Source organism: Ambystoma mexicanum, chromosome 9 (genome assembly GCF_040938575.1).
Source record: "Ambystoma mexicanum isolate Mex_15411 chromosome 9, UKY_AmexF1_1, whole genome shotgun sequence".
NCBI classification, from domain to species: Eukaryota; Metazoa; Chordata; class Amphibia; order Caudata; family Ambystomatidae; genus Ambystoma; species Ambystoma mexicanum.
The window spans coordinates 83,459,588-83,473,516 of record NC_090931.1 but is presented as its reverse complement, the minus strand read 5'-3'; the positions used below and the strand labels follow the sequence as shown (position 1 = coordinate 83,473,516).

At 45.0% G+C, this 13,929-nt stretch overlaps 1 long non-coding RNA gene across 1 annotated transcript; it reads right to left on the bottom strand.

Moving 5' to 3' along the window:
• Positions 1-841: 841 nt before the first annotated feature.
• Positions 842-1,961, bottom strand: LOC138487681 (uncharacterized). The gene is made up of 2 exons (XR_011274527.1): positions 1,239-1,961; positions 842-1,151 (listed from the first exon to the last, which is right to left on the bottom strand). It is a non-coding gene; the product is annotated as an uncharacterized lncRNA (long non-coding RNA).
• Between the last annotated feature and the right edge of the window lie 11,968 nt (positions 1,962-13,929).

The following is a 13,929-nucleotide window of genomic DNA, read 5'->3' as shown; positions in this document are numbered from 1 at the left end:
ATCGTTTGTTCTGAGGACTTCCCAACGGGCCAGGTTGCGGGTCCTCCGGCCTGGGCCGTGGTAATCTCGTCCTTATCTCAGAGAATAAGGACTGGATCGCAGACAAAATGGCCGCCGAGCTATCCTGAGGCCTAGGTTCTGGCTGCGCCGGAAGGGAAGGCTGCTCTTCCTCGCCATCGTCGTCTTCCTCGGTTATCTCCCGAGGATCTTTGAGATTCCTCACGGCCTCGGTCAGTTCCTCCTCCGAGGGTGACTCCGAGCTCGAGGAGGCTACCGTGCCCCCCCTCGCTTCTTCCATCATGGTGGCCATGACGATGGGCTGAAAAGAGGATTCCCTCCTTGGCGGCAGGGAAACTCTAGTCCCGGAGGCAGTCTCCGGTGGCGGGGTCTCTGTCCGCTTGGCCAGAGTCGCCGCGATCGCCTCGATAGAGGCCTTTGCCTGCTGGGTAGGGGCCTTCACCACCTTAGGTGCGTCCCGGGCCTTCTTCTTAGGGGGAGGGGTGACGCCTTGCTCCCCCCTCTTCCGACGGGGCTTCTCCCGAAGCTTACCCGGGGTCTTGGACTTCCTCTTATATTTGTGTTGCCTAGCGCACACCTAGGTTTAAGGTTTTTTTACAGGATTTGTTGAAAATTTACGGGGTGCCGGGGAGAATAACAACCTTGACACTGGGTTGTTTTAACCTATGTAAATCCAACAGATTGTCCACAAGATTGTGGAACTCTCCCGTCCCCTGCACACCCTTTATACTGTAGAAACAGTCAATATTTCTATACAATGGTAATATTCAGTTTCTTTCAGAAAAAAGAAGAAATTAATGAGAGAAGCTAATTCATGACACTATTATAATAAAACAGAATGATGGGGACCATCGGTTTTAATTGAATTTTAAATTAATTGTTATAGATATGAATTTCAATTCATTCATCATCCAGTCTTTGTAAACATAATAACATAAATGTGTTCATTTTGAGGTTACATTCAATATTATAATACAAGGGCATACAAGGTACTCATCACACTTTCTATACAATAGGCTTTTCACATGGTATATCCACAGAAAGTAATGATGAATATTTTCTCGACGCGTTTCGGGGTGTCCCCTTCTTCAGGAATTGATAGCCCTCTTCATTGCCGTTAATCTTTGTTTCGTCTATAATGTATGATACAATGATCAAATTTTAGATTCTCACTGATAACTGTCATTTAACTCTTGGGAGAAATTTTTAATAATAATCACCTGGATGTTCAATGTGGAATATCCTAACTGGATTTATTATCAATAGCAATATCAGCCCAATAATGGTTATTCAACCTGTAGATGTGATAAAAAGACAATAGGGAAAGCTCAATTAAAAACGGGATCTTAATTCATGAAGGAAAATCTAGTCATGTAATATCTAAGAAAAAATATTACCTTTCGGTATTTCTGTAAAAAGCTACTACATCCATGGAATGGGTCGCTGTGGTATGTAGAGAGTCCTCAGGTACGGAGGTAGTGCAGTAATGGGCGATTCCTCCACTCGTGTCTGTAAAAACACGTATATATACTATATTAGATACACGAAAACAATGGGGTGGGATCATTCTGTGGAGAGTATTCTGTGAAGGCCTCTAGGCTCATGATATGCAATTGGGGAGCTGTTTACAAAGGATTCTCTTACCTCCTTCCTGAGAAGATGGCCGGTGCTGTAGCTCGAACCGTTCTACACGGTTTTCGCTAAAGATGGCCACTATTTACATTATGACGTCATCACGTCGAAGCGTGACGACGTCACTATGTTTAGAACGTCAGCGTGTGACGGGAAAACAGACGTCATACGGACATATTTTAGAAAACAATGTGTAATTAACCAATAGTATATAGGTGTATATCTATACTGGTGCAGGGAGTTTGAGTCAAATGAAATAAAGGTGAAAAGAGTCGAAAGATAAATGTGAGGAGTGTCTCATGTAACTTCTGGGAAATCTATTGTGACATAGGATGTATTAAGTTACAGACCATAGAATGTGAGCATGCTTCTCTTGAAATAGTAAACACACGGATGTCCAATATTCGATTAACTTTTGTCCGTGGTAAACAATAGATTTCCCAGAAGTTACATGAGACACTCCTCACATTTATCTTTCGACTCTTTTCACCTTTATTTCATTTGACTCAAACTCCCTGCACCAGTATAGATATACACCTATATACTATTGGTTAATTACACATTGTTTTCTAAAATATGTCCGTATGACGTCTGTTTTCCCGTCACACGCTGACGTTCTAAACATAGTGACGTCGTCACGCTTCGACGTGATGACGTCATAATGTAAATAGTGGCCATCTTTAGCGAAAACCGTGTAGAACGGTTCGAGCTACAGCACCGGCCATCTTCTCAGGAAGGAGGTAAGAGAATCCTTTGTAAACAGCTCCCCAATTGCATATCATGAGCCTAGAGGCCTTCACAGAATACTCTCCACAGAATGATCCCACCCCATTGTTTTCGTGTATCTAATATAGTATATATACGTGTTTTTACAGACACGAGTGGAGGAATCGCCCATTACTGCACTACCTCCGTACCTGAGGACTCTCTACATACCACAGCGACCCATTCCATGGATGTAGTAGCTTTTTACAGAAATACCGAAAGGTAATATTTTTTCTTAGATATTACATGACTAGATTTTCCTTCATGAATTAAGATCCCGTTTTTAATTGAGCTTTCCCTATTGTCTTTTTATCACATCTACAGGTTGAATAACCATTATTGGGCTGATATTGCTATTGATAATAAATCCAGTTAGGATATTCCACATTGAACATCCAGGTGATTATTATTAAAAATTTCTCCCAAGAGTTAAATGACAGTTATCAGTGAGAATCTAAAATTTGATCATTGTATCATACATTATAGACGAAACAAAGATTAACGGCAATGAAGAGGGCTATCAATTCCTGAAGAAGGGGACACCCCGAAACGCGTCGAGAAAATATTCATCATTACTTTCTGTGGATATACCATGTGAAAAGCCTATTGTATAGAAAGTGTGATGAGTACCTTGTATGCCCTTGTATTATAATATTGAATGTAACCTCAAAATGAACACATTTATGTTATTATGTTTACAAAGTCTGGATGATGAATGAATTGAAATTCATATCTATAACAATTAATTTAAAATTCAATTAAAACCGATGGTCCCCATCATTCTGTTTTATTATAATAGTGTCATGAATTAGCTTCTCTCATTAATTTCTTCTTTTTTCTGAAAGAAACTGAATATTACCATTGTATAGAAATATTGACTGTTTCTACAGTATAAAGGGTGTGCAGGGGACGGGAGAGTTCCACAATCTTGTGGACAATCTCTTGGACTTCCTCTTCCCCGAACCGGAGCGCTGGCTCGTGGTTGACGGTGCCGGGGAAGGCGCGCCCTGCCTGGCGACCGAAGAGCCCGACCTTTCGGCGCTCCCGGAGCCAGTGGACTCGCAGCACTTGGCCTGGTGTTGGGCCCCCGTCGCCGGGGCGCCCGCACAGGACTTAGAAGCCCGCTCGGACCCTTTCTTCTTCTTCTCACCCGTTGAGCCCTTCTCCAACCAGCTGGCGAGACGGGATCGACGGTCCCTCATGGTCCGCTCCGACAAGTTCTTGCAGAACTGGCAGTCCTTCTCTACATGAGTCTTGTCCCCATGAAGACAGTAGAGGCATCGCAAATGTTCGTCTTCCTTAAACACATTCTGCAGCCCGCATCCAGGGCAGCTGCGAAACAGCTTGGGTCCGGGTGACGAACTTGCGTCCTGGGCCATCTCGAAGTAGGCTGCGAATCTTCTGGAATCCTCCAAGAAGTCTATTTGACGAAATCTTCACCCTTGAGGGGCGTAGGAAAATCCCGTAACGGGTAGCCGTTAACGGGAGTAGAAACGGTGGAGCTTGAGGCTCGATTAACCGAAAAAATGTGAAAATTCACCTGAAAAAGCGCGAAACACGCAGTAAAAGCTTGAGAGCTAAGCACGAGGACTCCCAACACTTGAACGTGCGGTAAAAATCTGAAGATGGCTGCCAGAGGCGGGGCTTCGGTAGAGGGCAGTCATTGGCTGTGGTCAGTATGACGCAGAGATCAGTGATTGGTTACTACTACGAAAGACAGATCAGAAACGAAACTGATACTGATTTTTCTTTACCGAGGATTCCCAGCCTGACGACGGGGAATATTCATGAGCATGTGAATCCATGCCAGACCCCATGCTGGAGAACTCCCCTGATTGAACAGTGAAGTGATGGCATCTTGCATCCCTTTCGCTGTATCCTTAGGGGATAGTGCTTCACTCGGGGGTAACACTGCGCCTGGCTGGAGTGTTATTCTCACCAGCGTCACTCCATGCAAGAGCTCTACATCGTGGGCGCTGGTTGTCCACAGTTTCTCTGGGACCTGCTCTAGATCTTTGTTGGTGAATGTGGGTGGGGCAACAAGGGCCATCAAAGAACATTGCACCTTATGATATTGCACAATGATTTCGAAACAGGCGCAAATGGTCAACACTATCTCGCCATTATCATCCCTGTCTTCAAACAACTCTGCCTTTGTCACCCCCCTGAGAAGCACCATAGGATCAATACAGAACACTGTGTGCCACTCACACACATCTGAATCCGTTACCATAATCCATTTCACAAACACCACCAGACCCTGCAAATCCAATGAAAGTATTGTCCCTACCACAAGCTCTAGGGTAACGGGCCTAAAAATGAAATCTGCTGGCACCCGCCAACATGTTTTACCAATTTGGGGCACTGCATCAAGCAAAACCATAATTCTGCGGGATCTTCATCATCCCCCTATGGTGTTTTGCATGATGGACTGTAAGTCTGGTGTGTTGGGATACGTTTGCCGCAAGGCATCCCATACCTGTGCTCTGATGTTAAAGGGAGCCCCATAATGTGCATTGTCACCCAATTGAACTCATAGGTATCCAACCTTAACCCACACATCTGCAGTCTGATCTCCCACAATAGCTATAAGCAAACTTCATGTACTCCACTGCTAACGGAATCCCTACTGTGTGCTTCTCAAAGGCATAGGAGGTGGAGCTGTGGCGGGAGTAGGCACATATGTCGGGTTTGTGTATCCTGTAGCTGGGCAGGTGAAAAGTGGGTAAATCCCACCATCACCACAGCCAAGTGCTGTTCTGCTGCCCTGTGGAGTGTTGGTAGAGCAGTGCTTGGGGCGGGGCTGTCGCCCCCCCTGGATCTTGCACTCATCCACTATTTTGTACAGGTCTAAAATCCCTTTTCTCCTCTAGAGCTTTTTACCTTTGTATTTGGCCGCTAGGAACGTGGACATGTGGTCAAATAACCCTATGCCATTTGTACCCTGCTCTGGCCATGGGAGTGGGGGCATCCCTCCCTGTGTCTCCGCCAACCATTGTGATACTTTTCACTGTTGTCCCAGTACAACAGCAACGCACTATACATATACTCCAATGGAGACATCACCCCAGATCAAAAATTGTCATGTTCAGTACCTTTTTACATTGAGTCGTACACAATTTGTTGTAATCTCATTACCAGTTCGCTGTCCCCACTCCCCCGTCTTCATTCCCACCCACGTTCTATAAGTACTTGGATTCTGGCTACTTCCACAGGCCCGCTCTTGGCCTCTGCTGAATACACAATGAATAGTCAGAACACTAAAACAACAAACTAAAATAAGCTAAAACAACAACCACTACTTCATCTCATTTCTCCTCCCAGAATATAATGGGCACAGTAATCACAGCTCTCCAATTATACAGAGCCTCTACTTATATATATATATATCTCCTTGTCACAAAATAAAATGGTGCCACCTTCTCTGCTAGCTCGGAAAGGATCCCACACTTATTTCTTTCCTTGTATTTTTATGACAAAATCCTTATACCAATTAAAAAAACATAAAACCTCGTCATATGGTCCCTATTCACTCCTCAGCTCAAACCCAGCAGCTCACTATTCACCCCTATTCCCTCTCCCGCACCCATCACCCATACAATTTTCCCGTTAACCACCCCCATGTGCCTTGGTCTCACCCTTAAGAGGTGTTCTTACATCTGCATGTTCACCTTAGCTCCTGCATCACAGGGTCTCAGTAACAGTCTGCACCTTCCTAGGAGCCACACCCGCACCAAAGAGCAGAAAGGAATTCTTTGAAAACAGCTTTGAATGTAGTCTTTGCGCCCACGTCTGCGGTAGCAGATGCACTTTAGGCCTCCGATAGGGCAGACTGTGAATTTCCCTACTTAATTGGTCATTATCATGCCCAGCACCCGATGCCATGGGAAGAGCCCCACGATGAAGATGGACAGAAGATGCTGGGACCAATGACCTGGCATCCCATATGGAGCAGGTCGCCTATGTATAGTGTCACACCAACCAGCTCTGTGGATTTGTAACCTATGTGATGTATGTCTTTGTGATGCTTTTTGCCCTTATAAGCAGCCGTCCATGTTGGTTGTTGCGTGGCAGCAAAGTTCTTTGCCATCGCATACTTGACGTTTATGAGAATAAAGCTTTTCTCCTTGCAAGAGGTGTACTGGGTTTCTTTCCCTAGTGGGTTACATTTTCTCTGGTGTGAGCGTTGAGGGGCTTTTCTACAAGAGCTTTGGTTCCAAAAGGACAGCTACGACCGGAAAGAAAGAGGGTTTTTGGTCCATCAATTTACCAGTGGAGGGAATGTGATGGTACGGATAAGATAAGTGACGCACAAGGTCACGCCCCCAACAGTCCCCAAATGAGAAAGGACATATAGAATAAGGAAGCTGGAATAGTTTACTGCAGCCAGCATGATGGTTTAGCGAAATATAACACAAGTAGGATAGAGTTTGTTTTTGCTATACTGTAGGGAATTAGTGCTATAATATAGAGAAGGTTAGGTTGCTGAATACACAGCAGGAATGTAGCAAATGGCGGCAGGCATAGCAAGGTAGGGTACATACGAGAATATTGAACATGACAAGGGGATTGGCATTTTGCGTGAGCAAGGCCCTGCAGGTTTCGTAGTTCTAATACACAGCACTGGAGTTTTAATGGCTAAATAGAGATTTTGTTGGGTCCACCACGGGGTTCTGAAGGCTGAGGGTGCCAAGCTTCAGAAAGAAGGGAAGATTCGAAAGGGAGCTGAAACGGCATGAATTGGTCTTCCCAGGTTTTCAGCCTAGATATGCAACAATTAGTATGTTTCCGTTTATGGCAGAGAAAAACACAAAGCTTTGATTGTCATGTGCACACACCTTAAAATTGACAAACAGAATGTAGCAAGATGAACACACAGTGCCACACATTGTGGAAGAGGTTCAGTGTGCACACAAAAAAAGACAGTAGCAAGATGTAGAAATGGGAGAAGTAGCATTGCACATTGGCCCCGCACCACAATAAAGTAACAACTTCGGATTCAATTATATCATGCGTCTACCAGCAACAGTGTGCACCGCGATGGAGGACATAAACTGTCCAAGGCTAACAAACTATCTGGTAGATTGGGGCCTGGCGTGAGAAAATGAGATAGGAGTATGTTTATTATTTCAGCCAAAAGCAATATTTCAATCTCACCCGGCACATTTAAATATAATTGGGTTGTTGTGGACAAGTGCAACATTCAAGGCTGTATGAGTAACAACTGGAAAATGGCACACCATTTCGGTAATAGTGTAAGCAAAATGTGTCACTAGTCAATCCACAATTGTTCCGATGATGTGTAAGGGTGTTCCTAATCACGCTCACACCAGAATACACCCCTCTAGTGAAAAAAGGCGATCTTACGTCTACTATAAAGGGAAGGAACATGTGCAGGTCAAGAGATAAGGGACTGGCCAGTGAGCATTTATAATATATAGAATATTACAGATATTTTCTTCCTAATATCCAAATCAGCAGGCTAAAGTATTGTTTTCTTTAGAATGAGAAAGTATTGTGTTTGGTTTATGACCCCTGATGTGAGACGTTTTTTGAGAATGTCTTGTACTTTCTACAAGCCAAATTACTTTATTCATAAAGTAAGGAAAGCTCATTCTGCGTGCATTTTGATGGCCCATTCCATTATTTTTGGTTAAGTGAGTATTTGGGAGCGTGAATGAATGTGTAGCATGCATGATCGGGTTTATGATATCAGTTGATGGTAACTCAAGATTAAGTCTGAACTTGGTTCTGCAAAAATATATTTACGTAGTCGAAGTAGCAGGTAGCCCCAATGCTAATGCTTTGGTTTTGTTTGGGGCAGGGGTGTTGGGGGTGGGTAGAAAACACTGCTCTTTGGGGGAGGGGGCTGAGTGGGGGGGAACCATTGGGGAATAAAGTTGAAACACAGTGGTTTTCGGTAAGCAATAGATTCGTAGTGGATATAAAACTATGCAGAATTGACAAAATTAGAGCAGGATGTTTGGATCACTTGAGAAAGCTACATTAAGCTAGTGAGCTGGAATGTAAGAGGTCTCTGCAGCCACATAAAAGCATGAAAGATCGAGGAGCAGGCAAATCGACAGGGAGGTAACATTTTGTTTCTTCAAGACTCATGTTCTGGAGAAACAGGCATGTGGGATGGCTTCTGGCAGGGGTGACCATATGTAATATACTTCATACTCCTTGTGTGCAAGGGGACTACGATTTTGATACATACGTCACTTTCAGTCAGTCATATTGGGCGAGTAATAGATACTGAGGGAAACTAGTACATGGGTACCTTTCTAAAAGGCAGGTGCTATCGATGAATAGCTATGGCCCAAATATAGCCAAGCTAATTTGGGGAGGAGTGGGGGGCAGACATTAACCCCGCACTGGATGTAATTATGGATCAGGCAAGCTCGAGTCCACAGGCCCCGAGCAAGGCAGCCTGCACAATATTAGATGGTATATATACACTGCGATTGGTAGATGTATGGAGGGTGTTGCACAGTGAAGAGTGGGAATATACTTATTATTCCACTGTACATGATATGCATTCACAGATCGATTTATGGCTTGTGAGACGCTACTCAGTGGTCATGCAGTGCATAATTCTCCCTCAAATGCAGTCGGACCATTCTCTCCTATTGCTCGTCATGGCTTGGGCAGCGGAAGGGAGACGCAGTCCCTCGTGGAGATTCAAGCCAGATGTACTACGGGACCCAGCCTTTTCCTTAAATTTGCATGAATGTATTACTACCTACTTCGAGACGATGTAGGGTCAGTTTCCACTATCGCAACATCCTAGCAAGCCTTTAAGGTTTGTGTGAGGGGCTTGGCAACGGCAACCAAATTAAGGGTGCTGCACTCAATAAGACTGGATCTGAATAGGGAAGAGGTGAGGCTTTGGGAATTCCAGCGGCAATACACATGACCTGCCATCAGACGATAGAACTGAGCTCCATAACTTTCAGAAGCCAACGCAAAGGGAGGTTCATCTGTTGGACAGGCCTAAAATGACCAGGCTTTATGGCAAAGCGGACAGACCCAGTTGTCTGCTAGCTCGCCTAGTCCCTGTGGCGTCTGGCAAGGATCCATTGCATATATAGCTACAAGAGGCTGGAAATATGTTGCAAAAAAATGGGCATGAATGCAGTGTTTTACGCCTTCTATACTAGGTTGTACCGACCTAAGGGTAGTGCGACTGCAGAGGAGATTAAGCGGTATCTTATGGAAATTCGATGTTGCTATTGTCCAGGGAAGCAAGTGAAGCACTGGAGGCACCCATGACACCTTGGGAGATAATAGGCGATTTTGGAGCTACCTAATGGGATGGCACGAGGCACTTAGTGTCTCGTTTCCGAATTCTACACGGAATTCCAGGAGATTCCAGTACTCTACACCTGGTGCAAATGTGGGAAGAAGCTCTGGAGAGTGGGACATTGCCAGAGTCAGTTCAGGAAGCTGTCCTAACACTGTTGCTGAAGCTGGGCAAACTAGCAAGCGGGTGCGGTTCGTAGCGTCTACTGTCATTAATTAACGAAGGCACCAAGATATTTGCTAAAGTCATTACAAACATGCTACTCCCCCTGATGCCTCACTTAATTCACTCAGGCCCCGTATGGGTTAATTCCGGGGAAGATTACGGCTTTAAACTTGTGCAGGATGTATAATGTTATGTCAATGGTGGACCTGGGGGCCCAGACTGTTGGCATCGCTCTTGATCTGCAAAAGGCTTTCGACAAAGTATTTTGGCCCTATTTATTCCAGGTATTATGAAATTACGGGTTCAGGCCTCGTTTTATTTTATGGATAAAACTATTCTATACCAACCCAGTGGCAAGAGGGAACACGAATGGGGTGATGTATTTGCTGATGTGGTACGAGGCAGGGTTATTCCTTGTCACATCGCTTGTTGGAAATTGATATAGAGTCACTGGCCGATCTGCTGCGGGATAAATACAGTGATCGTGGACTAAGTTTTGGGGGAGGAGGGCTTGATCTCACCTTATGCAGGCAATATTTTGTTCTATGAAAGTGAACATGAAGAAAATGGGGCAGAAATACTGGGAGTGGTTGAGGACTTGAGTTTTTTTTTTAAATGTATTGTTTTCATTTGTAGAGCGCCTAAGTCCTTAGGCATCAGGGCGCTTTTGCATACCACTTACATTTGTACAGAGCTTAGGGACAAAAACAAGATACACACAAATATCAGTGTTCATCAGAGGGACAGACAGTGAATTGCAGTTGTTAGGCAAAGAGACAGGTTTTCAAGGCTTTTCGCAATGTCAAGTAGGATTCCTGTGTTCTGAGATCCGTTGGCATGGCATTCCATTGGTGTGCAGCAACTGAGCGAAAGCCAACTCCGCCACCTTTTGCTCTTTTCACTCTTGGAGTAGTTGATTTACCAGCGTGGAGGGATCTTACTAGCCTGTTCGATTGTGCTTTCGCAATTTTTTGTGTCAAGTACTGTAGGGCTGTTTTGCGCAAGCATTTATGAGCAATAGTAATGTTTTTAAATATAATCCTTTGTCTGATAGGAAGCCAGTGGACTTGTTTTCCTTCAGCTTTAATATGTTCCCTCTTGGGGAGATTGAGGGCTGCTCTCAAAGCATTGTTTTGTATTATTTGAAGCTTGTTTAAGTTCCGTGTAGAGGTTCCTGCAAACAGGGCATCACAATAGTCTAATCTGGCACCTGTTATTGCTCTAGCAATGGTTAGGCAGCTCTCTGTGTTGCGGTATCGTCTTGCTGCATTGATTAGCTTGGTAGGGTATGCAGATGATGTTGCAATGGCGCTTACTTGCCTGTTAAGGGAGAGCGAGGCATTCAGATATATGCCCAAGGTTTGGAGACTGGAATCGGGATTCTGTCTATCCTGAAGGTTAAGAAGCGTGGGCTAAGGTTCTTTAGCACTGATGGTGAACCTACTATCAAGATCTCAGTCTTCTCATCATTGAAACATAAGTGATTGGCAGCCATCCAGGCCTGGATGGTTGTGTAAACTTTGTTTATCATAAGGGAGTCATTGTGATCGGATCCTGACAAAGGGAGGACCTGAGTGTCATCCACGTAGTTGGTATACGAGATACCTATGTCGTCAAGCAGGTCAAAAAGTGTTTTCATGAAAATGTGTGGTGATGGTGACGCGCAAGATCTCTGGGGTACCCCACATGGGATTGGGATGGGTGCAGCATTGGCGCTTTCAGAAAAGACTCATTGTTCTCCCTTCAAGAAAGGAGGCAATCCAGTTGGTGGCTTCTACTGAGAAGTTGATGGCTGATGTGAGGTGGTGGCAGAGTGTTTTGTGGTTTACAAGGTCAAACGCTGCCGATAGATCGAATGGGAGCAAGAGTGCTGGTCTGCTCTCATCTCTGAATGAGTCCATTTGTATTTTAAGGTCTAGAAGAGCCGATTCTGTACCGTGACCTGGTCTGAATCTTGATTGGTGCATTCCCGGGATGAAATTTGATTCTAGGTAGTCTTGTATCTGATTGTAGGCAGCTCTGTCTAAGATTTTGAAAAGGAATGGTACGGTGAAGATTGGCCAGTAGTTGTTGGGCAATGCAGGGTCTAACAATGGCTTTTTTTTAGCAAGGGAAAAACCCATGCTTCTTTGAGGTTGATGGGTACAGTGTTAGTGGATAACAAGGCATTCATACATTTGGTGATGAAGGGGACAAGGTCAGGGGTACAGACTGATGAAGGTGGCTGGGCAGATGTCACCTAGGCATCTGGAGGGTTTGAGAATTTTAATGAAGTTGGTAGTTTCACTTTGAGATTGATCTGAAATGGAAGGGGGTGATGTTGCATGATTTGGCTGGGGCTGTAGGGTAACTCCGTTAAGTTGGACTACATTTTGAGGCATTTTCTTTCTGTAGGAGGACAATGTTTCTCATGGCGTCTTGAATGTTAGTACACAAAGATTCATCTTTGAAAATAGAGGGTGGTGTCGTGGGAGATTCAAGCGCTCACAGTATTTTAAATAACTCCTGTGAGTTTGAATTTGCACTAGCTGTCGTGGCATTGTAAGTTTCGCTTTGCCCTTGATTGCTTGCTTGTATTCTTTTTCCAGGTTAATAAAGGATAGTTTTGAGGCAACCAAGGGGTTTTTCCTCCACAGGGCTTCTGCTTGCCGCTTCTTGGATCACAGGGCTAAAAGGGACCCTGTGAAACAAGAATTGCAGTGGTCTTTGGGCTTTCTGTGGAATGAGTGGTGCTATGGTGTTGATGGCTTTAGTGAAGGTACTGGAGTATAGAGCTACACATTTTTGAGGGTCGTCAGTGATGTTTTCCCAGGAAACTGGTAGTTGGAAAGGGGACAGCGAGTCATGATTCTCTGGCCTTCAACAAAGCAGGGGGAATATTTCAGATTTGTCCCCGTCTAATATGGCATTAACAACAGCAGACACACATGGTTTGAAGGTGGCGCCGAAATACCTGGGGATTGTTGTATCTTGTTCCCCGACAACCATGGCGCTGAACTACACAATATATATAATGTCGATGATAGGACGGCTTTCCTTCATCAAAAAGATGGTATTGCCAAAGTTGCTATATACCTTTTAACAATATACCAATGTGGCTGGGACACCACACTTTTAAAGAACTCCAAATTATTTGCACTGCTGTTGCATGGGGTAACAGGGTGGCTAGGCTAAAATGGTCTGCTACGGCATGCCCCTGGGAAGGTGGAGGTGTCTTGGTACCACACTTTGAAATGTACCATCTTGCTGCCCTGTGACACTGTATACGCGGTGTCACAGTGCTGCTGCACTGAAGTTCCGCCACATTTGCGCTTGGAAAGGTGAGCAGCTGGTAAGGTCCCTTAGGACACTCTTATGCTTGGAGGGTGGGGTTTTAGGCAGGGGAAGAGTACTAGTCAGGAGCTCCACTAGACCTCGTGGAGGCAACAAGGGTGGCTTTGAAGAGGTTCCTACTTTTACAGGGTGTTGTTGACTTCACATATGTTAAACGGCTCCACTACGGGGAATACCCAGATTACCACCTACCACCTTAGATGCTGCGATTGAGAAGAGCTGAAAGGCAGTGAGTATTTGAGTGATTGGAGATCTGCACGTGCAAGGGCAGTTTGAGAGGTAGAAGGAAGCCAGCTTAGTTGGGGACATTCAGCTAATGTATCATCAACGCACGAGGTCCGCCTTTAGAACATGCTGGCCGAATTGGTCATCAGAACCCCAAATACACGGAGGGCCGCTGTTGTGCGCCGAACAAGATGGCCACTTAATCCGTGAGCTCCGTGGCTGATAATATCCTGAACCTGGAAATCCTGCTGAAGGTTGCTATTGTCGTGTGCCCAAAAACTATGAACATCCAGCTGAAGGCTCCGGGACTACATTGTCCCAATCTGGGGAGAAATCGGATCCTGGATCCCAGAAAATGTACGACTGCACTGCCAAGATCCTCTTTTAATGGCTGTGACACAGCCCGCCAAAACCACTCCTTGACGGGCACCCTCGCACTGGACGGAGGGAGGAGTGCACCAAGCCCGACTACCGACAGCATACCA